Raw genomic sequence first — 27,553 nt, 5'->3', positions numbered from 1 at the left:
TTTGCATGGTCAGAATGATGAACAATGTACTGTATACACGTTTGTACGTGGTGTTATATAGCAGCAAAAAGGGTTCTGCTAATGTTATAATTTAACAAGAGTGGAACCCTTTTTTGGTGCTATATAGCACCATTTTAAAAATGTTGTATTTACAACCATATACAACACATTCTCCATCAATCTGAAAAACCTAATCGCCATGGAAAGAACCATTTGGCTCTCTACAGAACCATTTTCTTTACCAAGGAACCTTTGAAGAACCTTCTGTTTTCAGAGTGATAATAACCACCAGCTAGCATGTACATAATACTGACTGGTGGCTATTCACTTTCATTCAGTGTTGGAAACATTAGCATTTTTGACTGAGCTGCTACTTCACCACCCCAGCGTTGATTTAACACCACCAGAGCTGAATTAACACCCATAGTGTTGAATGAACTCCAACAGGAGTCCAGCTGAACACAAACGCTAACTCAGCACTGGTGCTGTGTTGATTGTGGCTACAACAGGACAAGCTTGTTCTTGATTTGACAAAGGACTTCTGTGAATTTGGCTCGATCTTGTCCTTACCAGGCTGCCCTAAAAACCTGGAAATATTTAATCACTTGAGAGAATTACTATCATGTTTAGATATATTTTTAAAATAATATCTGTAATTTAAAATAAATACCGTACGTCCATACGCTGTAAAATAGGTTAATTGGCAACAAGAGAGAAAACGCAACTGAAGCGTTGACTGTAACAGCAGCGACGCCCAGCGGCGAGACGAAGAACTGCATTAACGCTGCTATTTAGAAACGGTGAATTATAAGCCACATTAAAAAAAATGTTCTGTGCCAGAAAATACGCCTTTTAAACAGAAATAAATGTTCGTAATAAATAAAGGGGTTTCTTTTACAAATATTCAGTTACACACTGAGGGTTGTCTGATGTAAACTGCTTTGTAAGAAGTCTGATGTACCTTTACTATATTCTAAATGACTCACCAATGAGTGTGACGACTTTCATAAAGGTGCACATTTTAAAATGTTCTCTCTGGAAAAATAAGCATTTATAATCCCTCTGAACAATTTTTCCCTCATTTCAACTCCCGCCGTTCAAACACTGTTTATGTCTTTGTTTTGTATGTCAACATTTTGTTAAATCATTTGCTTGTCTAGTCTTAAATCAGGCGACGCTGAGGCCAAACGGGAGCGTGCACGTGATCACAGCTTTCACAACCCACATCTTCCTCGCGGCTAAAGTCTCTCGTGCGCGCGTGTGTTTGTGTTTTATAGAATATTCATAGAATTAATTCGGTTCTTTTTATGAATCTTCATTTGTTTCAGGCTCCAGGAGTCTGCGGTGGTGTATATGACTTTTATTTTGATTCAGTAAAGGGGCTGTTCTCCCCACACGCGCCAAGTAACGTGTCGATCATTCAGCCTATCATCCTCAGCATTTTAATCGTTTTAGTCATTAATCGAAGACGTTTTCAGTCACATTTCTCAGCCTGTCTACATTATCAGTGATCACCATTTTCCTCCAGTTTCTACTAACAGACCACAAAAAATCTGAGGAATTAAAGGTGAAATAAAAATGAAGTGGAAATGAATCTGTTTTTAGTGCATGCAGACGAACTTGAAATGCCAAAATGCACACACGTACTATACTACTTTATTATTATTATTATGATTAATAATAATAATAATAATAATAATAATAATAATAATAATAATAATAATGAACCCGTTTATAACAATTTTATCAAATTCTGTAGAGTTTTCAGATGTAAATGTGACGTTTCCGTCTACACGCACACATTGATTTAATACAGAATAAGATAAACGCATCACACCGTATAAATAATCCAGAATCACAGTGCTATTTATTTAATACATTAAAACGGTGCTGCTGAGCTTGTTGTCTTACAGTCGTGCTGTTTCTCAACCCTATTAATAAAGTACTCCGTTTCCATTCTCGTCCTATTTTAAACCGTTTTATTTTCCTGTCCAACATGTAAAATAGCCGCTTCCGTCGTCCTCGGAAACGGAACCAATAAATCCAGCTCTGGTGTCTAAACTGTCTAAATATAATCTGACTCTGCGGGCATTGAAGCGTCTTTTACAGCTTCTTTAAAATGATTTAAAACGTGAAAAGCGAGCAACAGCAAAAATACAGCAAAAACAGTAAACCTCGAAACACTACCAAAATAAAAGTCTCTGTTAGACCATAAAAACTTTTTAACGGTGTGAAGAAGACAAAATAAGCGAATTAGATGAAGCTTAGCGAGACTCGTTTATCAGTGATCCTAAGACTGCGGTTGTTTTTTAGACGGAGGTGAAGGGCGACATCTAGCGTATTAATGATGTAAATGCAAGAATGTTTTAAACGTTGGTTGGTGCTCTGTTTTCTGCTGTTAATCAGAAGAAGGCCGTTTACAGTCCTGGGGGTCTAGAGTTGAGCACAGTTTGGTGGGCTCTGCTCAAGCACACCTACTATACCTAGACATTTTAGAGGTGGGCAAAGTTACATTTGAGATCAAAATTACAGTTATTTTATGCTGTACACAAAACGTGTGAACATAGCACAACATCTAATTAAATGCTGATAAAAATTCTAAATGTAATGTAGTGCTCAATGCAGAAATGAATATACACAAATCAGAGAGTTTAATAAATACAGGAATAGTAACAGCAATAAAAGTAAACAGCTGTCAAAATGATGTATTTTCTAAACAGGATTTTTCTGAACATCACTAAGTGCAGAATGTGAACAAATGCCTGCTGTGTTTAGGCTTCAACTCTATTTTCTACTTTTGCGTTCTCAGAAAAGCATATTTACAGTCCTGGAGGTCTGGGGTTAAGCACAGTTTGGTGTGTCTGCTAAAGCACATGTTCTAAACCTGTTAACTGTTGAGTTAAAGCAGGTGTGTCAGAGCAAGGAAATCATAGACTGAGCTCGCCTCTGGCCCTCCAAGACCACAGCTGGACTGGACTGCCATAGATGCATTTGGCCCTTTTTTATAAAACAATCCAAACATACACAGTTTAGCTACACGATCAAGCTTGGAGGTCTTATAGGAGGCAATAATCAGTGAGTAAAATACCAGAACTCAGTGACCTTATCTTTCTGAACTCGAATTTCACATCAAACTGCACTGAATGCCTTTTCAACCACCAAATTATGCAGAAATTTTGAAACATCTGTGGAATTCTTTAATTCACTCAAATGAAAAGGCGAATTAAATTAACAAAATGTTGATATATAAAATAAAGATATAAACGCAGTGTTTGAACGGCAGGAGTTGAAATGAGGGAAAAACTGCTTATTTTTCCAGAGAGAACATTTTAATATGTGCACCTTTATGAAAGTAGTCACACTCATTGGTGAGTCATTTAGAATATAGTAAAGAGAACCCTCAGTGTGTAACTGAATATTTGTAAAAGAAACCCCTTTATTTATGATGAACATTTTAAAATTAGTATTTTATGGCACAGAACCTTTTTTACATTGGCCTATAATTCATTTCTAATGACAATGTTAAACAATGCTTTAATAATGGTTTAAATAATGGTTTAATGCAGTTCTTCGTTCTTGGCCGCTGGGCGTCGCTGTTGTTACAGTCAGCGCTTCAGTTGCGTTTTCTCTCTTGTTGCCAGCTCCTATTTCAGCATCTAAAAAGTAAGGCATTTATTTTAAATTATAGATATAATAAAAAAAAAAGTCAATGATTATTTTAAGATATTTAATATTTCCAGTTGTTTTGAACAGCCTGTTAGGGAAAAATGAGCCAAATCCTGTTAGAGTTAATTCAACACTATGGGTGTTAATTCAGCTCTGGTGCTGGTAAATCAACATTGGGGGAGGTAAAGTAACAGTCAAAAATTCTAATGTTTCTAACAACGAATGAAAGTAAGTAGCCACCTATTAGCTTTATGTACATGCTAGCTGGTGGTTATTAGCACTTTAAAAAAAGGCTGTTCAAAGGTTCTTTAGCAAAGAAAATGGTTCTGTATAAAACCAAGAGGTTCTGCTTATAACAATAGCAGAATCCTTTTCATGCTATTTTGAACCATGCTCAAATGAGTATACATTATTTTGACCATGCAAAGAACCTTTTAAGCATGTTAATAGTTTTGAGTTCATGGTTATATATAGAAGCATTTTATTTACTAAAGAATCCTTGAAAAAGCAGATTTTACTGCCTGAAAACGTGTGATCACCTTAATGCCTTTGTTAATACTGGAATTCATTTTAATTCCTCTAATTCCTTTAATACACTCAAGTGGAAGGACAAATGAGATGGGTTCAATTCCCTGGGCGGGTGACCGGGGGCCTCTCTGTGTGGAGTTTGCATGTTCTCCCCGTGTCTGCGTGGGTTTTCTCCGGGTTCTCCGGTTTCCTCCCACAGTCCAAAGACATGCAGTTAGGTCAATTGGATGTGCTACATTGCCCCTAGGTGTGAGTGTGTGAGTGACTGTCTGTGTCTGTCTGTCTGCCCTGCGTTGGGCTGGCGACCTGTCCAGGGTGTATCCTGCCTTCCGCCCGAAGACTGCTGGGATAGGCTCCAGCATCCCCCCGCGACCCTGACGGAGAAGCGGCTTAGAAAATGGATGGATGGATGGATGGATGGATGGATGGATAATTCCTTTAATACACTCAAGTGGAAGGACAAATGAGATGAGTTCGATTCCCTGGCCGGGTGCCCGGGGTCCACTCTGTGTGGAGTTTGCATGTTCTCCCTGTGTCTGCGTGGGTTTCCTCCGGGGTCTCCGGTTTCCTCCCACAGTCCAAAGACATGCAGTCAGGCCAATTGGATATGCTAAATTGTGAGTGACTGTCTGTCTGCCCTGCAATGGACTGACGACCTGTCCAGGGTGTATCCTGCCTTCCGCCTGATGACCGCTGGGATAGGCTCCAGCACCCCCCGCAACCCTTAGGGAGAAGCAGCTTAGAAAATGGATGGGTGGCATATCACCAGTACTAAATAAAACAACGTTTATTTTTAGTGAGATACGACTTCTTGGTCTGTAGTCAGTTTAAAAGATCCTGTATTGTTGAATTCAACACCGGCACAAACCTCATTCATTCAATAAATCTACTATGATGTGGACGCTCTGGTTTGCCGGGCTAGTAGTCCACTGGCTTGATAAGGCCGGCACCCCACTGACTGTTTGCCACTGCTGGTCCACCCAAATTACTGTCCTGCATACAAGCTCTATAGTTTTTAATCTCCCTAAACAAGGTTTAAAATGCACATGAGACTTTTACTTTGGAAAATAAACTGAAAAAAATATTACAAACAGCTAAGAAAAAAATTATTAGGCTTAATATAAAATGATTTTATAGCTCACACTACAGTAGATTAAAATGATTTACTAAACTAATTTACAATGTATAACTATGAATTTTCCATGGTGGGTGGCAAATGAGCAATTATAAGTGGAATGTTTTCTATTACTCTGCTTAACAACACATGGACTGCCTGGAAAACACTGAGGAAAATGCTAGTGGACAGATAGCTTTACCATCAGCAAGGCAACAGTGGTCCACTATCCACTTGTTATGAGGGGTCTGACCATTCATAGACTACTGTCTTATAATAACAGTGAACTGTATTTACCTGAATATATAAAATATATCTGTATCAAAATCACAAGGTTTGAGAGATGTGTGACCATTTCTCTGCTTCTGTTTCTTTCTCTTTTTCAAGTCTAGAAAATTTACCAGACACACACCAGAACTTCTACGTCCTCTTCTTTTTCCTCCTCTGACCACTGTTTTATAACCTGTGTCCATGGTGGAAGACAGACATGTAAATGGGTCATTCTACAGAAACATCCATTTTTGTGTCCCTAGCGTTTACAGATATGTTACCTTCAATAACATGTTAATGTTACAATATATTTATATTTTGAAATAAAACAATACGTTCTTTTAACAATTACACCTTCTTCTGTCATCAATATAGCAATTTTAGTATTTGTCAATTATTTAGATTTCCAAGCACCACAGAAGTGCTTGTCCCCACAGTCATGTGTAAAGGGTGAGGCCATATTTTAAAGAGAAAAATAAGTTTTTAATTTTAACTACAATAATCTATACATGACTATGGAATATATAAATTAAATGACAAAAAGAAAACAAACGGCAAATAATTATTATAAAATATGTCATGAAAGTTGTTGTCCCCAGGAGTTGTCACTGGTGTTACTGTGTGACAAAAAATCACACTGATGACATCACTTAACTTCCTTTTACCTGTTTTCTGAATATCTGAAGAGTCTGAAGATCTATGAAAAATGCAATGGTGTCTTTTCAGTTATCAGAAAATTTCTCATTTAATTCATGATTTCATATGAAATTTTTAGTTGAAGTCACTGGTGAGACCTACTTTATTCTTAGGTTATTGTGAAAAAATAGAATACACACACACACACACACACACACACAAAATTTCTAAACCGCTTCTCCCTCAGGGTCGCGGAGGGGTGCTGGAGCCTATCTCAGCAGTCATCGGGCGGAAGGCAGGATACACCCTGGCCAGGTCGCCGGTCCGTCGCAGGGCAGAAAATAGAATACAAACAGATTAAATTACATATTTTAGTGGATATTCCATGATTGACAACATGTTTGATGGTCTGTAGCAGCCATTATGTAAAATACATTTTTCATTAAACATGTCACTGGTTTTACTGTCTCTGGTGTTACCTTTGTTATATGTAACACCAGTGACACCTAAGGACAAATAGAAAAGTGGACATTTCTGCAGAATGTCCCAAACGCTTTTCCTTTCAATGACTGTGTTCATTCACTCATGGTAGCCAGCGTACCAGAAAACAGTGTGTTTATTGGCAGAGAAAAGAATGCTGATTTCCAAGAAGAAACACAACACTTCTGTACAATAGAAGATGGTGGGAACAAAGAGAAGATTATTTTCAGCAAAGCCTTTATGAACAATTTATACTAATACTGGTACATTGCCTCTGTTATTGGCTTATTGTTAAGTCCTTTGAGCATCAGCCATATTTCAGTTGCACTATAAACCAGTTTTGTTGCAGTGTAATGTGATCTGAAGTCAAAACATTCAACTCCAGCAGGACTTGAACCTGTAATCTTCTGATCCAATGTCTGGCACCTTAGCCATTTGGTCACAAGGCCACTTCACTTCAAGGTACCTGTGCTTAAGCAGACGTCTGCTTTAGAGGTATGCTTTCGCCATAGAAATAATTTTAAAAATAATTTTAGTAATAATTTTAATCTTATTAAAACCTTACTTATAAAACTAGGACAGGCAAAACTAGAACTACTACATTCAAATGAAAATTAGCTAACCATAACATAACAACCATCAAGCCAAGCAAAATGTAACTAATGTTGTAAAACCACAGCTAGCCTTAGACAGTGTTCAAGAAAGTTCTTGAAAAGGGGAACTCCACCGATTTTTCAGTCATTCTGCATAGTGAAAGTGATAACGTGTCAAGAAAGTTATTCAGAGTGGTTTGGTGTGAAATGCTCCATTCTAGAGAAACTTATAGAGTCAGAATTGTTCACAATGGTGGTAATAGGTAACGAGGTGTCCCACGCTATAACATAAAATGGTTAAGAATACTTACCCTGATGTGTGAGACCTTTTTTAATGGTAGTTTTGTGATAAAATTTTGGTCTAAATATAAGACATCTGATGTTCCAACAAAAAAGTAAAAGGCCAGATTCCACCCATACTGAGGCAGAGGCGGGAAACGTATGCTTAGAGCAGTTTCTGGAAACTTCGGGAAGCTTCAAAACGCGCCTGGTAAGTAAATGCTTGGTTTACTTGATGTACCAACAGTTTTTCAGTAAGAGTTATGTTACGTTGAACTCTTTATGCATTAAAATGAAAATGAGCATCGCTTGCAATCACTCCTATGTCATGTTTTTCATTTCATAATGCTCCCAATGTTTTCAGTGGGTGACAAGTCTTATCAGCAGGCAGGTCAGCTTAGCACCTGGTCTCTTTTAATACAGATGGTCCATCTGTATGGTCCATTCTCTTAATGCAGAATGTAGCTTGACATAGTCTTGCTGAAATAAGCAAGTCCTTCCCTGAAAAAGACATCATCTGGATACAAAGACAGCATATAATGACAATACTGAATAAATATGTCCAAAAATTGGTAATGAAATAAAGTGTCTAGGTGTGGAGTAGTGTCCAGATGTGCAATATGTGTGATAAGATGTGCAGAAGTGCAATGTTTACAGTAAGGCATCCATGTGGGCAGGTAGCTAAAATAAACCTATGATTTAGCATAAGAGGCATACAAGATTCAGCTCTCATCTATCCTCTTTCCTCTTCTCTCTACTCTTTTGGCCCCACTGGGAAGAGTTGAAGAGCCTAATGTCTCTAGGTACAAAGGATCTCCTGAGTCTGTCGGTTGAGCAGCTCTGTGACCGGCCACTAAACTTGTTCCCCTTACTCATGATGATGGTGTGCAGTGGGTGGCTATCATCATTCAAAGTGGAGAGCAATTTGTGCAGTATCCTGCTCTTAGCCACCTTAACGACTCTTAACCACAGAGTCCAGTTCCACACCGACCACTGACCCTACTCGCCTGACCACCTTGCACAGTTGCATCTTGTCTCTCTTTTTCATGCTTCCTCCCCAGCACAACACAGCATAACAAAGACAGCTGGCAACCACAGTCGGATACTACAGTGACAAACTGTTTTCACAGACAGTGGTTTTCAGAAGTGCTCCTGAGCCCATTTCCACTGCAGAATCATATCTGTTTTTAATGCCATTTTAAAGTGACACCTGAGGGCCCAAAGATGCCAGCAAATGCTTTATTTTTGGCCTTGTCCCTTGCATACAGAGATTTCTCCAGATTCTCTGAATCTTTTAATGTTATTATTTACCATAGATGATGAAAAGCAAAAGTTCTTTGCTACTTTACATTGAGAAGTGTTGTTCTTGAATTGTTGCACTATTTGCTCGTGCAGTCTTTCAGAGTGGTGAACCCCTCCTCATCTGTACTTCTGAAATACTCTCTGGGGTGCTTTATTTATACCCAATGATGTTATGTTGCCAGCCTTTTGTTGCCCCATCCCAACTTTGTTGGGGTATATAGGGTTTAAAAGTTTTGCACATAGCATTTTGTTTTTATGTACATTTTGGACAGCGTCCCAAAATTTTTGGAAATATACATATACACAGGATGCATTAGGAAACATTCTCCTATCTGTAGCACAGATAATATTTCTGTTTTAACATATTTTTCACATTGAGACTTAAGGTGATTTAAAATTCTTCAGTACAATGTGGACCGGAGTATGCTCACTATTAAGGATGGAGACAACGTTGTGAGATGGAAAATACTCTAAGGTGGGGAGGTGCCCATACAGATTGTGCCCATGCTATGTTTCTAGGTAATAAAACTTTTTTGCTTGGCTGAACCACTTGTTTTTTTTTTCTTTCTTTAGTAGTCATGCCTGCAGATCAGACCTGTCACCTACTGAAAACACTTGGCACTTTATAAAATGAGAAATACAATAAAGGAGACCCCAAAACAGCTGAGGAGCAGAAATCCTACATCAAGTAAAAATGGGAAAACTTTCACTTTCAGAACTACAGCAGTGCCTTTTCAGTTCCCAAAGGCTTACAGAGTGTTGTTAAAAGAAGAGATGATGAAACACAGTGGTAAACATGCCTCCATCCCCTTTTTTGGAATGTGGTGCAGCCAAATTCAAAATGGGCATATTTAAAGAACAAAAAAAAAATTCTCATTTTTAAGCATTGGTATGTTATCTTTGTTCTATTTTTATTTTTTTAGGGTTTACGTGATTTGCAAATCACTGCATTTTGTTTTCATTTAAATGTTGCACAGTGTCACCCAATGTCCCACCAGTCAAGCAGAATCCACCTTTACAAGCTGAAAGTGACAGAGAAGTTGTTAAATTTACACATGATACAGTACATATTGTTTTTCTTATATTTTCTTAGATATAAGTTTTCTTAGAACTGTGGCAGATAATTGATTGCTCAGCTGTGATCACCTATGTTTTGCTACCTGTTCTATTTCTTTACAAATTCACAGTTATATTGTAGAGCTGGACACTAACTGTGCTCTTTAAGTTTACTGACACAACTTAATATTCCTTAGTACCAATGAATATTTTAGTCAACTTCAGAGAGCGTTGTTTAGTGAGGGAGAACGTGATGACTACATAACCTAAAAGTTCTGTTGGTTAAACAAAGAAATAAATGTTAGTACAACTTGAGCTTTGCTTAAGACTATTTTTTCCTCTCTCCTACTATGAACCATCATGCCTACTTAGATCACAAGGTGCTGGCTTACTACTGGTACCTAAAATTAATAAAGTTACACCAGGGGGGAGAGCCTTCTCATACAAAGCCCCCCAGCTCTGGAATAATCTTCCTGTTAATGTTCAGGACTCAGACTTTCGTGACTTTCAGTCTTTAAGTCTAGGCTAAAAACTTACTTGCCGGAGTCTCTGCTGCTCTGTTATACTGTAATCTGTGGTCAGTCACTCTTTACAGAACTGTGTTTTCTTCTTTTCCTTGCCGAGTTGAACAGCTGCCCATCCTGTGCGTCTGATGCTGTTGGAACTTCTGCCCTGATCAGGTGCCACTGCTCACCAGCCATTGGCTTGACCACTGCTGTTGCTGCTGCTGCATAATCGTAAACTAATCAAATTAGCCACTACTTTCTTTTTTTTCCCAATTTGTTCTATAATATAATAGACCAGAGGAGGATGGTTTCCCCTTCTGAGTCTTGGTTCCTCTCAAGGTTTCCTCCTCTTTTAGGGAGTTTTTCCTTGCCACTGTTGCCACTGGCGACACTCATGGGGGGTTTTTTTCCGGATTTTCCTTTTCTTTTCTTTCTGTAACACTGATTGTTCTGTAAAGCTGCTTTGTGACAACACCTGTTGTAAAAAGCGCTATATAAATAAACTTTGCTTGCTTGCTTTGCTACTATTTGTACTTCTGAGTACCACAAATGTTTTCATAATAGCTCAATTACTTTTTTTAGTTGTAATAAAAAATGTCAGTCAGAGTAATAAAGAATTTCCAAGAGAAAAGTGAGCAAGAATAAATTCAGGGAAATTCTGCACAAAGTTTTTTTTTTTTTACAGTGTGGGGTGATTAGACAAACATATTTATAGGCAGAAAGAAATTCTTTAAAAATCTTTAATAGCTTTTGGTGTTAATCAGGGTTTGGGTTTCCACTCTCTTACCAATTTCATTTTAGCTTGGTGAAACTCATTTCCCACTTAACCCAGGCATAGTTGGTCAGCCAAGACATGTTTAACAATAAAAAACATATTTTGCTCAGAGTGACCAATATTTTACCATCCCTAACATTACATGTAAAAAAACATGTGGGTTTGATGGTAAATAAAATGGCTATATTTGTGTTGTAGACATCGTGACCCCCGGTTCCTCTCACCGTCACTGTAAAGAAATCTGTAAAGTCTGTAAATTTCTCTACCAATTAATTATTTCACATCAAACTACATTGAATGACTTTGAATTTCGCACTATGAAAACGGCAGTGCCATTCATTTTAGACATGTTGCCAGTACTGAATAAAAACAGCGTTTGGTTTAGTGAGACACGCATTCGTGGTCTGTAGTCGGTTTTCAAGGGTCCCTATTGAGGAATTCAACACAGGCACAAACCTCATCTGTTCAGTTCAAGCAGCACTGTGTTAACATCCTCATCCTCTGACCGGTGGCGTAATGGATAACACGTCTGACTGCAGATCAGGACATTCGAGGTCTGGCTTCCATTGAGTTCGTCTATAATGTCGTATAATAGTAGTCAGCCCTGCTGAGCTGTGTGTGTGTAAGGTCTGGGAGCTGTGTGTGACCGTTTGTCTGCTTCTGTTTCTGTCTCTTTTTCAAGTCTAGTGAACTTGACCGGATGCTGTTGCTGAGACAGAGCAACCAGACCAGGACTGTACTTCCTCATCCTTTTTTAGGATAAATCTTTTGTGACACTATTTTATATTTGCTTTTTGCGTTTTACACTCGTGTTTTTTTCTGCAGTACTTTCCCCTTTAGCGTTGCTGTTTTTTGTTTTTTGCGCTTCAGTTTTTACCTTCCTCTATGTTATCTGGGGCGTGGGAAGAGGAGAAAGGTGTGGCCAAGATGGAAAGGCATGTCATGCACGTTTCTCGTCATCAGCTGGAGCTCCCGCCGCACAACCGACGTTTCAACCATCGATGTATACATAGATGCCGCGTGGGGTCCAGCCAGGCACGGCAACAGCGCCGCCATTTTGGGGCGGTCAACATCCCTGCTGGACTGTATTCAGTATCATTGACTCTCATTACAGAGAAAGACACTGTCCAAAATTATACTATTTAAAGAATATTGCACTCAGAAAGCGGGATGTACACATGTATATAAAGCATACATACATAGGTGCGTGCACGCGTGCGCGCGTTTGTGCGCGTGTAAACGTGAAAGTGTAATGAGAAAGAAATAATGACTTTGAATGAGCTGTACTAGGAAAACGGCAGGAAAATGGCTTAATGGTTTACGCGTCTAACTGCGGTTCAACTTCGGTTAAGTCCGTCGCATAACACGGTGACCTTTCTTTCTTTCGTCTTTTTTTTCTTGCCTTCTGTAAGGCTAGCTAACGTTAGCTGCCTGGCTAAGTGGATTACGTGGTTCCGAGCTGTGCGCGTGGGATCGGTTGCTAGGTGATGCGGCACTGATTCCCAGTGTGCTGCACTACAATCCCCAGCATGTAGTGCGAAAAATGTAGCTGTGCATTCCCTGCTAGAGGTCAATTGAGTGTGTCCAATCGGCTTGCCCACATGTCTTTGGGATTGCGGGAGGAAACCGGAGAGCCCGGAGTAAACCCACGCGGACACGGGGAGAACATGCAAACTCCACACAGAGAGGACCCCGCCCGAGATTCGAACCGGGACCCTTCGTGCTGTGAGGCAACAATGCTACCCACGTTTTTCCTTTGTACTTTTAAAGTAAGTCTTATTAGTTTAATATTTTTGTATAATTCTACTTTGAAACTATGTTATTTTTTATGGAAATGAATCCAGGATTTTTCATGACATCAATCCTAATGCATAGTCACAAAGTACATCAAACATGATGTAGAGTACAAAGCTACACGGATCTCAACGTTGTAACTTTCAGGCATGTTTGTGGCTCTGGTCACACCCAGTCAGTGATGCCACGGTGAGTTTAAGCCCATATATGCCAATGCATCTGACAATAGTAAAATGGGAAAAGGCAAAGTCAGGAAAACAAGGCATTTCAATAGTCCAGGCACAAAGTAGTAGAAGCAAGAATGGTGAGTTTGAAGTCCTTTAGAGCAGCAACATGCTTAAAAGTTTCAATGTCAAAAGCGCAGCGAAGCAGAAAGTTATCACCATATGTGATTTAGTGGGAACTTCTTATCAGGTCCTGCTTGGTGACGGTAAAACATGATCAGCAGTGAGCACATAGCTGAAAAAGCAAAGATCACTGCGCGAGAAAACACTAAGGCCCAATTTCCATTTCTGCCCCTAACACTGAGCCCTATCCCTCCGTTTTATGCGTTCACGTCTAGGGGTAGGGTAGAGTGGGTTCATTTCATAAATATGTTACAAATAATTTCCATTCATTGTGTTACATTAAACTGGAATAGGCTTTTCTCTACTGCTCAGAAAACTGAAAATGACAATGCTATGATTTCCACATTCTGCAAATTGTGAATAAAAAATATTATTGTTCAGTCAAGTCAACTTTAATTGACATAGTGCTTTAAGCACAACAAAGCCACAGTGCTTTACAGAGGAAATGATGAAGAGAGATGAGCAAAAAACACATCTTTACACATTCAGACTCCCACAATGCATTGGCCACATTGAAAAACACATTCATGTGGCAAACAAGCAGCTAAAAGTGTTTATGTTATCTGATCAGTGTTACGTACGGAGAAATCAGATGGTCATATCAGTGCGTTGAGGAAGAATGCATGAGACAAAATGATGTAGAGAAAAAGGTTTGAGAGAACTGGAATGTATCCCAGCATGCAAAGTGTGGAAGGCAGGGAAGTAGTCTGTCACAGAGCAAACACACACACACACACACACACACACACTCATTCAAACCCATGGGCAGTTTAGAATACTCAATTCATCAAATGTGAATGTCTTTGTACTATGAAAAGCAGAGTTCCCAGAAGAAGCACAAGGAGAACACGACACGCAAGCAACACCCAGAAGGTACCATGTTCAAAGTGAAACCCAGGTCCTTCTTGCTGTGAGGTGACAGTGCTATCCACTGAAGCATCGGGCCTCGGCACGCACTAAGACGCATGTCACTCAAGTACCACATTATTACAGTGTTGAAATAAATGATAAATGTTTCTTGTTTTTCACGCTTCAGTTTTGACCTTCCTCTTTGTTTTCTGAGGGGTGTGGGAAGAAGAGAAAGATGTGGCCAAGATGGAAAGGCATGTCATGGACGTTTCTCATCATGTGCTGCCGCACAGCCAGATCAGTGCATACACTCAATCAATGATTTATGGCCATCATAAACATTAAGCAAATATTTTACATATTTAAAAGCATAAAGATATACTTCACTTATTTATATTCATTAGAAGCAACCCAATTTGGAATATCCAAACCTGATGTAATTGAATTGTATAAGACGTATTAGATTTTTCCACTAAATCTTATTAGGAGGCCCTTGGTTTTTTTTTATTTTTACAATCTCCTGCCATCCTTTGTTATACAGTGCAACTGCAAATGAATAGTGATGCGCATTAACTTAATTTGTTTTCAATGTTTTTGACCAAATATTAATGTTTCATTTTGCTTATTTTGAGAGATAATCTAGACAACACCAGTGAACTAGCTAACTAGCGTCCTTGCTAGTTCTGCTGTCATGTTAACGGGTACAAAAGTTAGATTAAATAAACGATGGGAGCGATTTATTGTGAAGCGTAGTATATAAAGATGTATTCCATTAATATTCAAATATCCAGGTCACGGTTATTGTAACTGTAAGTGACCTCGACATATTAGTGTGCCATGAAGTGACTGATAGCATTAGCTTCTGTAGCTAACTTGCATGATGGTTAGCATCAGAGTTACACTTCAATAGGAATGTTGTGCACATAAACATTTGCTTTAATTAGTACTTAAGTTGCGGGAATCGAAATTCTAAAGCCGGGAATTTGATCACAGCAGAAATATATAAAGTTATGTTTATTTCTTTCTCATTAGACTTTAAAGTTTACATGTGTCTTGTAATGAGCCTCGGCACATACTGTTTAATACCGTTTGGACTACAATAAGTGTTTGTGAATTTAACATGTATTGTCATTTAATATTACATTACATTACATTTACATTTAGCAGACGCTTTTATCCAAAGCGACTTACAAATAATGAGGTACATAGAACAAACATAGTCAGGCCTTAAAGGAGGCCAAAGGGTAATAGCGGGGTAGAGAAGGAAGGATTTACACTGTCTAAGTAATTGTGCTGTGAACACAGAAGATACTATTAACTCTTTAGAAATGCATTAATATTATGGAAAAGAATTGCTACAAGTACTTCTGATTTACTAACATGTAATTAATTTAGGTTTATTGAACATGATGGAGGAACAAATTATAATGCCATTTTTTACGTTGGATTTATGTATTTAAACTGAATAGAAAACTGACATTTAATTAAAATACATACCTTTTTTGAGTGTACTGAATCGGTTTTGTCCACCACCTTTTTCATCAGTTTGTGTTAAAGGGAAGCCAAAATGCTCCCATACAGCTGGTCTAAACGACGCAGGAGGCTTTTCTAGCTCTTCCTGTAATCCAGCAGCCATGACCGCAGTCCTGATAACTGGTCGGAACCTCCTTCGGTCATGTGACACACAGCGGCTTTGCTGATCTGTCCCCTGCAGCTCCATCGCGATTTAGACCGTTATCACTTCAACTACTGACCGGTTTCGGAAGAAAGTGTGTGTGTGTGTGTGTGTGTGTGTGTGTGTGTGTGTGTGTGTGTGTGTGTGTGTGTGTGTGTGTGTGTGTGTGTGTGTGTGTGTGTGTGTGTGTGTGTGTGTGTGTGTGTGTGTGTGTGTGTGTGTGTGTGTGTGTGTGTGTGTGTGTCATTATATACATGTGTATGCGCGCTCCTGCGGGGCGGCGGCGCAATGTGTAGCACTGTGACCTCACAACACGAAGGTCCTGGGTTCGATTCCCGACCGGTGTAGGGGAGTAGATGTAGCTATAGCTGTGCATTCCCTGCTAGAGGTTGATTGATTGTGTCCAATGAGCCCACATGTCTTTAGAAAAGAGGAAAACCCACGCGGACAAAGAAAAAGCATAGAAACTCTACTGTGAGCCGGTTGGTAATCGAGCTCAGGGCCTTCTGTGAGGCAACGGTGCTACACAGCCAGCGGCCCTATTTTTTAAATATATATATAGTCCTGCGGTGGACTGGTGACCTGTCCAGGGTGTATCCTGCCTGACCCTGATGGAGAAGCGGCTTAGAAAATGGATGGATGGATGGAGATATATATATATATATATATATATATATATATATATATATATATATATATATACACATACATACATATGTATATATGTGTGTGTGTGTGTGTGTATATATTCAGGTATTATTACATTTCAAGCTTATTTGAGATTTTGGTGTGTTCTGAATAAACAATTGTCAGTTCAATTTGTCAATTGTCAGTCCCACAGATGTGTTGAGAGTTGTTGAGATCACGGTGCTTCAGGCATGTTATAGATATGTTTGTGTTCTCAGTGATAAATCGCTCTTCAGTCAGTTCACTTCACAGTAAAACACCATGTAGTGAAGTGTGACTGAACAAGTGAACCTTTTCCACTGGTGGAAGGAGCCATGGATAGTCCTCACGGTTTGATCTGCCAACAAAAAATCCTGAACACAAAATAAACAATGGAAAAATATGATATACAAATTTCTAAAAAACAAAAAGAAATAAAATAACAAAAATAATTTATTTTTAAAAATATAAACAGTAATTCTAACATATGTATACACCTGACACACCAAACCAGCCCAACTGACAGTATGAACAAGACACTTCATTTAATCATGTACCAGAAAGAAACATACAACTGAAAAGCTGCAAATATACAAAAAGGCCACTAAAAAGTGAGTTTTAGTGTAACCAACAATCAAACTTGCAGAAGCAAACCAGCGAATTTTGTGCAAAGTGTTGTCAGTTGCTGAAACAAAACTGCTCCCATTTAAACTTTTCAGCAAGATCTATTCAGACCTGATATTCAGAGTCCTTTATTAAACTTCAGCAACACTTCAGCCTGTGACAACAGTGACCCTGGATCTGCGGAGTCCTATTAGTAATAGTCTATTACAAAAATGTTTTTTCCACTTTAGCTAAGGCAGGGGTCGACAACACATGGCTCTTTTACTGCCCTGTTACGGCTCCACAGTAGAACTAGATTTTTACCCAAAATAACAATCAGCTCGGCTGATCATTTTAACACAGTTTTGACAATAAATGGTCCTAAATGCTGGAGTTAACGTATAACGTGCTAACAGGGCCGTGACTAGGATCAGAATTTTTTTGAGGTCCATTTAGCAGAAATGTTACTCACATCTGTTTGTGATTAAAATAACTACCAAATATGAGCATTACAGCAATAATAAGTCTCTCCATTTGTTTTTTAATTCAATCACTGCTTATGTTTTTACTCATCTATAACTGTTGTGCACCTTCCATAAACTGCTATTAATGTTCCATAAACTTACTTGACTTCATTTGCAGTGTTTAAGTTTAATTAATCATTTAACAATTTATTTGTTTATTTTCAGCTAAAATAGTACATTAAACCTACAGGCGATAGTTTCAAATTGATTTTGCTTCATTTACCCCTCTCTCTATCTTTGCTTGTCTATTTTGCATCTCTGTACTCACTGATTATTGTAAAAGCACACAGTAAACATATGATAAAAAGGCTGTCTGTACCAAAGCCAAGATAAAGGGAAAGGCAGCTTATCATATAGTTAATGAGCCAAAATATAGTCTAATGTACCTGCTGATTTGTTAATGTTTGCTACACGATACTATTCTTTCAATATGCTGGTTAACAGTGAACTTTCATGTTGCTTGTAGTATTTTATGAGTAGGTAACACAATACAACATTAATTTCACATCAAATCTGCTCATTTGGCTAGCAACATTGCAAGAAGTCCAAGCAAAAAAAAAAAGAAATATAGGGTTTTCATTTTACAATCTAAATGTGTTAATTGTGCTCAAAAACTCTCAGCTAGCTACAGTTGTGCCATGATGATGTTATGTGTTGGATTGTATCAGGTGTGCTGCAAATCTGAACATCTCAAGGAGTCAAAGTTACTCTGGTTCTCTGGGCCATAGCGTCATTGTACAGAGACAAACAGAGCAGGCGGTTCAGTCTATTCCTGGTTATTGGCAAGAAACTTGAAGTAATAATTGTCTTAATTGCGAGTTGCAGTGGACAGATAATCAAAGCCGCTGTGATTCACAGCGATGATGTTTCGAGCAGTTATCAAGACAGCAGTCTGCTGGCTGCTGGATTATAGGAAGAACTTGAAAAGCCTCCTGCATCGTTTAAATCAGCTGTATGGGAAAAACTATCCGATTCGATCCGTAAGATTTGTGATCTATTACAGCCCTCAGAGTCACGCTCACTATGTAGTGCATGACACCAAGTAGTGCATTAACACTTTAAATCTTTAGACCCAGATGGCTTCACAAACACACAGAACACCTTTTAATCCCATTAGCAAATCATCAAATGCATTTAGAATCAGCCTGATGACCATTTTTTAGGAGAACAGATACTAAGATTTTACTTTTACACTGTAAGTCCATTTTAAAACCCTGCAAACTTGAGTATAAAATACCTATTTAATGGAAATCATGTTTCAAAAACAGAAATTACGGCATACAGACTCTCCACATTCACCACAGAGTGAACCTTGAGCATAATCACTGCGTTTATAATATATACATCCGCTTTCACCCCCACACAGTACTGACAGTGTCCGGTTTGATGTTTTGGTGTAACTCTCTCTGACAGTCTGTGTTGTTGTTTAATCCAGTAAAGCTGCTGTAACTGACATCAATACTTAAAGCTCACTGAAACAGCTGTAAACACACCATCTGCCAGACTCAGAGACACCTGGCTTATGTTCAAAGCATCCTCCTTCTCATTTTGTCAAAGGGCCTGTATCCTACATTTTCCTTGAATTGAGCTCGATTTAAAACATTTGTTTGTTATGTACTGAAAACAGAAAAAATTCATTTTTACATGATCAATTTACAGCTTCTCTTTATCCCTCACAGCTAAACAGGCTGATTCTATTACTGTAACTTTAAGACTGATCTATGTAAATAAGCTCTGTTCTGATTGCCTGTAATGATATAGGCTTACTAGATGGAGCTGCTGTAGGCTGAATAAGTAGCGCTAAACTGCTGTAGAGTAGGCTGCTTTTGCAGCCTAGTTTCCATATCTGGACTGTATTAAAACATTTTTTGATTGATTGATTTGAACTTGATTTTTTGCAGCGCTGATCACATTCTGGACACATCTAACATTTCCACATTTTTATTTACAACATCAAATTGATTATTTCAATGATGTTATCATTTAGTGTTCCTGTATCCAGTGACAAAAACCCACAATACAGTTTATCAGAGGGCTTTTATGTTGACAAGATAAATATATAAAAGAAAAGCACTGCCAGTTGATCACCAGTATAAATAACCTTCCCATTCCATTTTAAACATAAATAAATAAATAAATAACTGTCAGCATGAAACAAACAGATGTGGCAGCGAAACACCCACAGACGGCCAAGCGTAACGGATAATAATAGACCACTGTGGTTGCGTCGTCATCTTGCAGTCAGTGCCATGCTCTTATGCCCATATTAGGAACTCCGGTTTTAAGCTCAATTTCTCTATGGATTGAATGAATAGGGTTTTCAAAAACCCGCCTCTGTCACACCCTGTGTTAAATAAAAATGTTAAAAATCTGATACGTCTGCGATGGACTGCCGACCTGTCCAGGGTGTATCCTGCCTTCCACCCGATGACTGCTGGGATAGGCTCCAGCACCCCCCCCGCGACCCTGACGGAGAAGCGGCTTGGAAAATGGATGGATGGATGGATAATCTGATACGTTTTGTCCTGTGTACATTTTCCCCTTGAATATCACTGGGTCCTCTGAATTACGAGGTTGTTAAAAAATTGAAATATGAACATTGCTGCACCATTTAAGGTAGAACGAGAAATTTCGCTAGGTGGCGTCTTAGACATCAGCATATTGCTAGCGGTTTTTATGCATGTTATGATGGGAATGACGCTATTACAGTTGTTATCTTACAACACAATGGCTTTTTAACAGAGAAAATACTTACATTTATATGTCTCTTTGGTCACTTCTGCAGCCACCTTGCCCATGATTCGCATAGTGTTCTGGGAAATTTCTATAAAAAATAACATAATTTGAATGTAAAATGATACAAAAATATAAATCAAGTTTACATGTACACATACGCGCGCACACACGCACGCACGCACACACCTACGTATGTATGGTTTATATAAATGTGTATACTCATGCCGCGCACGATGGCATGGCATTGTGTAACATTGTTGCCTCACCGCAACAAGGTTCTCTGGTTTCCTCCCACAATCCCAAAGACATGTGGGCAAGCTGATTGGACTCAAATGACCTCCAGCAGGGAGTGCACAGCTACATACATGCTGATGATTGTATCGCAGCACATTGGGAATCAGGACCGCATTACCTATAGCAAACGATCCCATGTGCACAGCTCAAGCATATAATCCACTTAGTTAGCCAGCCGAAGGTTTCAGCGTAGATAAATGTCATTATGCTGCTTGTAGTGAACTGAGCTGCCTGACACAACACAAATCAATAGAAACAAATGGTTAAACAGAAGGTAAGACAGCTCTGGGGTTTATCTTAAAGTTAGGGCACAATTTTGGCAGATGTAGTCTAGTTAGTATCTTTGTGTCATACTGTTTTCTTATGTGGACTTGCGATGAGATTATGAACGTAGGAGCTGTTGTTCTGTAATTACCTCTGTCCTAAATTCAGTCCTAAAGTAAAATGAAACAAAATTCCTCCAGGACTATGGAGTCAAATTGTAAAAGTATCCTACAAATTTGGTCTCGATGACTTGAGTGAAATTGTTGTACTTTTTTTGCTCTCTTGCAACGCTTTTTACTTTTTTTTTAGGATAAATCTTTTGTACAAATATTTTAAAGCAGATCCCGTCTGACCTTCTTCTCTGTCTATATTCCAGTTTCAGTTCTCTGCTAACATCCCAAAGGTCAAATTCGCCCAAAATATACAGACAGGCAGATGTAAAATAATCCAGGTAAGAGCCACTGATGGTGGACCGAGAGGCAGAAGCAGCAGATGCTCACTTCTAACTGATGGATTTAGAAATTTGACCGGAAAGGAGCGCTCAGCTGGAATTGGCCAGTTACCTGGATGAAAGTCAGATTAACATATCATACTGAAAGCAACATGGGGAGACAGGCAATAGCAATACAACAGCTACTTGAGCTACATTAGCTCTCACACACACACACACTCATTCAAACCCATGGGCAGTTTAGAATACTCAATTCATCAAATGTGAATGTCTTTGTACTATGAAAAGCAGAGTTCCCAGAAGAAGCACAAGGAGAACACGCAAGCAACACCCAGAAGGTACCATGTTCAAAGTGGAACCCAGGTCCTTCTTGCTGTGAGGTGACAGTGCTATCCACTGAAGCATCGGGCCTCGGCACGCACTAAGACGCATGTCACTCAAGTACCACATTATTACAGTGTTGAAATGAATGATAAGGCATGCATTATCACACTGCACACTTTTCTTCATTTTTCTCTCTTTTCCAAGTCATTTTTCCCACCGTGGCTATATGCCACCGCGCAGTGTCATTCATTTGAGACCTGTTGCCAGTAGTGAATGAAAACAGCGCCTAATTTAGCGAGACACACATTCGTGGTCTGTAGTTAGTTCACAAGCCCGTTCGTTCAATTCAAGTAGCAAGACGTACACGTTCTACGTCATCAGGTCGGTGGCTTAATGGTTTACGCGTCTGACTGCAGATCAAAACATCAGCGGTTCAACTTCGGTTAAGTCCGTCGCATAACACGGTGACCTTTCTTTCTTTCGTCTTTTTTTTCTTGCCTTCTGTAACGCTAGCTAACGTTAGTTGCCTGGCTAACTAAGTGGATCACGTGATTCCGAGCTGTGCGCGTGGGATCGGTTGCTAGGTGATGCGGCACTGTGCTGCACTACAATCCCCAGCATGTAGTGCGAAAAATATAGCTGTGCATTCCCTGCTAGAGGTCAATTGAGTGTGTCCAATCGGCTTGCCCACATGTCTTTGGGATTGCGGGAGGAAACCGGAGAGCCCGGAGTAAACCCACGCGGACACGGGGAGAACATGCAAACTCCACACAGAGAGGACCCCGCCCGAGATTCGAACCGGGACCCTTCGTGCTGTGAGGCAACAATGCTACCCACTGTACCACCGTGCATTGACCACATTGAAAAACACATTCATGTGGCAAACAAAACAGCTGGAGTACATACATGTATATAAACCATATATACGTAGGTGCGTGCGTGCGTGTGTGCGCGTGTAAACTTGAAAGTGTAATGAGAAAGAAATAAATGTGACTTAAATGTGTCTGTATTTCGGCAGTGATCAAATTCCTCGCTTTACTTTTTTCCATTCACTCGCAACTTAATGAAGTACTAATGAAAGCTGTGTGTAAGTTTTTGTAGCAATGAATAATTTCACATCTAACTGCAATGAATGAGCGGTACTAGGAAAACGGCAGTGTCCTTGATTTGAGACCTGATGCCAGTGGTGAATCCCTTTAAGTCCAGTGCGTAATATTATGACGAAACACATTTCTTTCTTTTTTTTTACAGAGCAATTACTGTATTATTTATACAGTGTTTTTCTGCTTTTTTAAGGTATATGCAAATTTCTGAAAAACGCCACTAATTATCTGTTATTAAATATGTGGCACATTATATGAATATTTATGTCCATACTAAGAATTTGACGTACTTTTAAAGTAAGTCTTATTAGTTTAATATTTTTGTATAATTTTACCTTGAAACTATGTTATTTTTTATGGAAATGAATCCAGGATTTTTCATGACATCAATCCTGATGCATAGTCACAAAGTACATCAAACATGATGTAGAGTACAAAGCTACACGGATCTCAACGTTGTAACTTTCAGGCATGTTTGTGGCTCTGGTCACACCCAGTCAGTGATGCCACGGTGAGTTTAAGCCCATATATGCCAATGCATCTGACAATAGTAAAATGGGAAAAGGCAAAGTCAGGAAAACAAGGCATTTCAATAGTCCAGGCACAAAGTAGTAGAAGCAAGAATGGTGAGTTTGAAGTCCTTTAGAGCAGCAACATTCTTAAAAGTTTCAATGTCAAAAGAGCAGCGAAGCAGAAAGTTATCACCATATGTGATTTAGTGGGAACTTCTTATCAGGTCCTGCTTGGTGACAGTAAAACATGATCAGCAGTGAGCACATAGCTGAAAAAGCAAAGATCACTGCGCGAGAAAACACTAAGGCCCAATTTCCATTTCAGCCTTTGCCCCTAACACTTAGCCCTATCCCTCCGTTTTACGCGTTCACGTCTTGGGGTAGGGTTATCCCGATTGTTGTTGAGATGGAGGGGTAGGGTGTTAGGGGTACATGGCCCTTCAAACAGAGATTTTTCAGAGGCGCACTACAAACGGAGTGTTATGATAAAATTCCCAGAATGCTATGCGAATCATGGGCAAGATGGCTGCACAAGCGACCAAAGAGACACATAAATGTAAGTATTTTCTCTGTTCAAAAGCCTGCTTGTTTTTCCAGGCTATTTTATATATGATTCACCTGTCGTGTCATGTGACACACAAGTGAGATCATCACAGCTGGAGGCAGCCTATTGGAAATGGCCAGAAAACCTTGTCTCGTCCGTTTACGTAAAAGTCGCTGATGAGCATTGATGACGTTTGCCTTTTTTGAAAGGTTGTCCCATTTCATAGGAGGAAGATTTCAACCACTACCCCTTGTAATTCAGTTTCAAGGGGGAGGGTTACACTCGAAAAACAAGCGGTAGGGGTAAAAAGAAGAAATGGGATTGGGCCTAAGAGTGGGTTCATTTCATAAAGATGTTACAAATAATTTCCATTCATTGTGTTACATTAAACTGGAATAGGCTTTTCTCTACTGCTCAGAAAACTGAAAATGACAATGCTATGATTTCCACATTCTGCAAATTGTGAATAAAAAATATTATTGACATTTTTGCTTAAATGACGTTCAGTAAAGTCAACTTTAATTGACATAGTGCTTTAAGCACAACAAAGCCACAGTGCTTTACAGAGAAAATGATGAAGAGAGATGAGCAAAAAACACATCTTTACACACTCAGACTCCCACAATGCATTGGCCACATTGAAAAACACATTCATCTAGCAAACAAGCAGCTAAAAGTGTTTATGTTATCTGATCAGTGTTACGTACAGAGAAATCAGATGGTCATATCAGTGCGTTGAGGAAGAATGCATGAGACAAAATGATGTAGAGAAAAAGGTTTGAGAGAACTGGAATGTATCCCAGCATGCAAAGTGTGGAAGGCAGGGAAGTAGTCTGTCACAGAGCAAACACACACACACACACACTCATTCAAACCCATGGGCAATTTAGAATACTCAATTCATCAAATGTGAATGTCTTTGTACTATGAAAAGCAGAGTTCCCAGAAGAAGCACAAGGAGAACACGCAAGCAACACCCAGAAGGTACCATGTTCAAAGTGAAACCCAGGTCCTTCTTGCTGTGAGGTGACAGTGCTATCCACTGAAGCATCGGGCCTCGGCACGCACTAAGACGCGTGTCACTCAAGTACCACATTATTACAGTGTTGAAATGAATGATAAGGCATGCATTATCACACTGCACACTTTTCTTCATTTTTCTCTCTTTTCCAAGTCATTTTTCCCACCGTGGCTATATGCCACCGCGCAGTGTCATTCATTTGAGACCTGTTGCCAGTAGTGAATGAAAACAGCGCCTAATTTAGCGAGACACACATTCGTGGTCTGTAGTTAGTTCACAAGCCCGTTCGTTCAATTCAAGTAGCAAGACGTACACGTTCTACGTCATCAGGTCGGTGGCTTAATGGTTTACGCGTCTGACTGCAGATCAAAACATCAGCGGTTCAACTTCGGTTAAGTCCGTCGCATAACACGGTGACCTTTCTTTCGTCTTTTTTTTCTTGCCTTCTGTAACGCTAGCTAACGTTAGCTGCCTGGCTAACTAAGTGGATCACGTGCTTCCGAGCTGTGCGCGTGGGATCGGTTGCTAGGTGATGCGGCACGGTGCTGAACTACAATCCCCAGCATGTAGTGCGAAAAATATAGCTGTGCATTCCCTGCTAGAGGTCAATTGAGTGTGACCAATCGGCTTGCCCACATGTCTTTGGGATTGCGGGAGGAAACCGGAGAGCCCGGAGTAAACCCACGCGGAGAACATGCAAACTCCACACAGAGAGGACCCCGCCCGAGATTCGAACCGGGACCCTTCGTGCTGTGAGGCAACAATGCTACCCACTGTATCACCGTGCATTGACCGCATTGAAAAACACATTCATGTGGCAAACAAGCAGCTAAAAGTGTTTATGTTATCTGATCAGTGTTACGTACGGAGAAATCAGATGGTCATATAAATGCGTTGAGGAAGAATGCACTCAAAAAAGGGGTTTTGAATGGCTGTTGGTTTTAAATTTGCATCTACCTTAAAAAAGCAGAAAAAGACTGTATAAATAATACAGTAATTGCTCTGTACAAAAAGAAAGAAATGCTTTTTGTCGTAATGTTACGAAACGCACGTAACAGGATTTGAACCGCGGATGTTTTGATCCGCAGTCAGACGAAATAACCAGTAAGCCATTGAACCGATGACGTATTGCGTGAACGCCGTGCAATTTTAATTGAAGGCACGGACCTTAGTTGAACGGTCAAATTATTCATTGCTACAAAAACTTACACTCAGCTTTCATTAGTACTTCATTAAGTTACGAGTGAATGGACAAAAGTAAAGCGGGGAATTTGATCACTGCCGAAATACAGAAAGTCACGTTTATTTCTTTCTCATCACACTTTCAAGTTTACACGCGCACGCACAGCATTATAGACAGTATTCGGGAAAGTTCTTTAAAGGGCAGCCGATTTTTCTGTATTTCTACATAATGAAAGTGTTAACATGTCAAGAAAATTATTTAGATTGGTTTGATGCGAAATGTTTCTGTCTAGAGAAACAGAATTGCTCACAGTGGTGAGCTCTAAAAGCTCCCTCACAGAATATTATTATATGAAATCGTTATGAATAGTCACCCTGATGATTGAGATGATTGATGAAGGTTTGGTTTAAAACATTTAATATTCAATTTATTGTATCCCATTCGTGATGTAGGGATATAGGAAGGGTGTTCTAAGGTAAACTGTGCCAAAGAAAATGTTACCACTAACCTACCATCATTAACACTAACATTACATATAAAACGTGTAGATTGGATAATAAATAAAATGGTTAGACATATTTGTGTTGTAGACGTCGTGGCCCCTGGTTCCTCTCACTACCACTGTAAAGAAATCTGTAAAGTCTGTACGTTTATCTTCAAATGAATTGTTTCACATCAAATTATACTGAATGACTTTATATCTCTCCGCCCGATGACCGCTGGGATGGGCTCCAGCAGCCCCCCGCGACCCTGAAGGAGAAGCGGCTTAGAAAATGGATGGATGGATAGACTTTATATCTCAACCACTGAAGATGCAGAATTTTTGGAACATTGGTGGAATTCCTCCTTGCTTTACTCAAGTGGAAAGACGAATGAAACGTCTGACGTATAACCTTGTGCGAAGAAAATGGCAGTCATTCATTTTAGACATGTTGCCAGTGCTGAATTAAAAACAACGTTTATTTTATTGAGACACGCATTCGTGGTCTGTAGCCAATTTACAAGGGTCGCATATTGAGGAATTCAACACCAGCACAAATCTCATTCATTCGATTCATGTACCACGGTGTCGACTCTAAACTCAATCGGGCCAGTGGCGCAATGGATAACGCGTCTGACTACGGATCAGAAGATTCTAGGTTCGACTCCTGGCTGGCTCGAAAACTTTTCTTATGATATTGGTGCTTAAAAAAACACTTTTAAACAACGCGAAAGCTCGAGCCATAACGCGCTTTTTTGTTTTAGCGTTCGCACCTCCAGTGAAACGAGCTGATTTAAAGGGGAAATACGCCGATTTTTTCAGAACTTCCGCACAATTCAGTGGTTGAGGTATAAAGTCATTTAGAGTGGTTTAAGGCAAACAGGTTCGTTTGCAGCGAAATTTGCATACTCGGATTTCTTTAGAGTGGTTCTAGGAACCAGGGATCACAATGTGTACGAAGCAAATACAGTCATTTT

General features: G+C 39.4%; 2 long non-coding RNA genes and 1 other non-coding gene across 4 annotated transcripts in view; 2 read left to right on the top strand and 1 right to left on the bottom strand.

The window, feature by feature from the left end:
- LOC108428492 overlaps nucleotides 1-14,369 on the top strand; it is a 29,268-nt gene extending 14,899 nt beyond the window's left edge. The window contains exons 1-3 of one of the 2 annotated variants that reach the window (XR_005131521.1): nucleotides 11,674-11,759; nucleotides 11,888-12,974; nucleotides 14,168-14,369. This is a non-coding gene — a long non-coding RNA (uncharacterized LOC108428492). Of the gene's footprint in view, nucleotides 1-11,673; nucleotides 11,760-11,887; nucleotides 12,975-14,167 lie in introns of those variants that run through there. The other variant, XR_001857935.2, reaches the window with a different exon arrangement.
- LOC108428493 lies at nucleotides 3,453-20,661 on the bottom strand. The gene is made up of 3 exons (XR_001857936.2): nucleotides 20,586-20,661; nucleotides 20,419-20,487; nucleotides 3,453-3,656 (listed from the first exon to the last, which is right to left on the bottom strand). It is a non-coding gene; the product is annotated as an uncharacterized LOC108428493 (long non-coding RNA).
- A 6,521-nt stretch (nucleotides 20,662-27,182) lies between these two features.
- Nucleotides 27,183-27,255, top strand: trnar-acg. The gene has a single exon. It is a non-coding gene; the product is annotated as a tRNA-Arg (tRNA).
- The last annotated feature ends 298 nt before the right edge of the window (nucleotides 27,256-27,553 follow it).

Source organism: Pygocentrus nattereri, chromosome 15 (genome assembly GCF_015220715.1).
Source record: "Pygocentrus nattereri isolate fPygNat1 chromosome 15, fPygNat1.pri, whole genome shotgun sequence".
NCBI lineage: Eukaryota > Metazoa > Chordata > Actinopteri > Characiformes > Serrasalmidae > Pygocentrus > Pygocentrus nattereri.
Note: the sequence above shows the minus strand (reverse complement) of the source record. Positions and strands in the feature narration are given on the sequence as shown.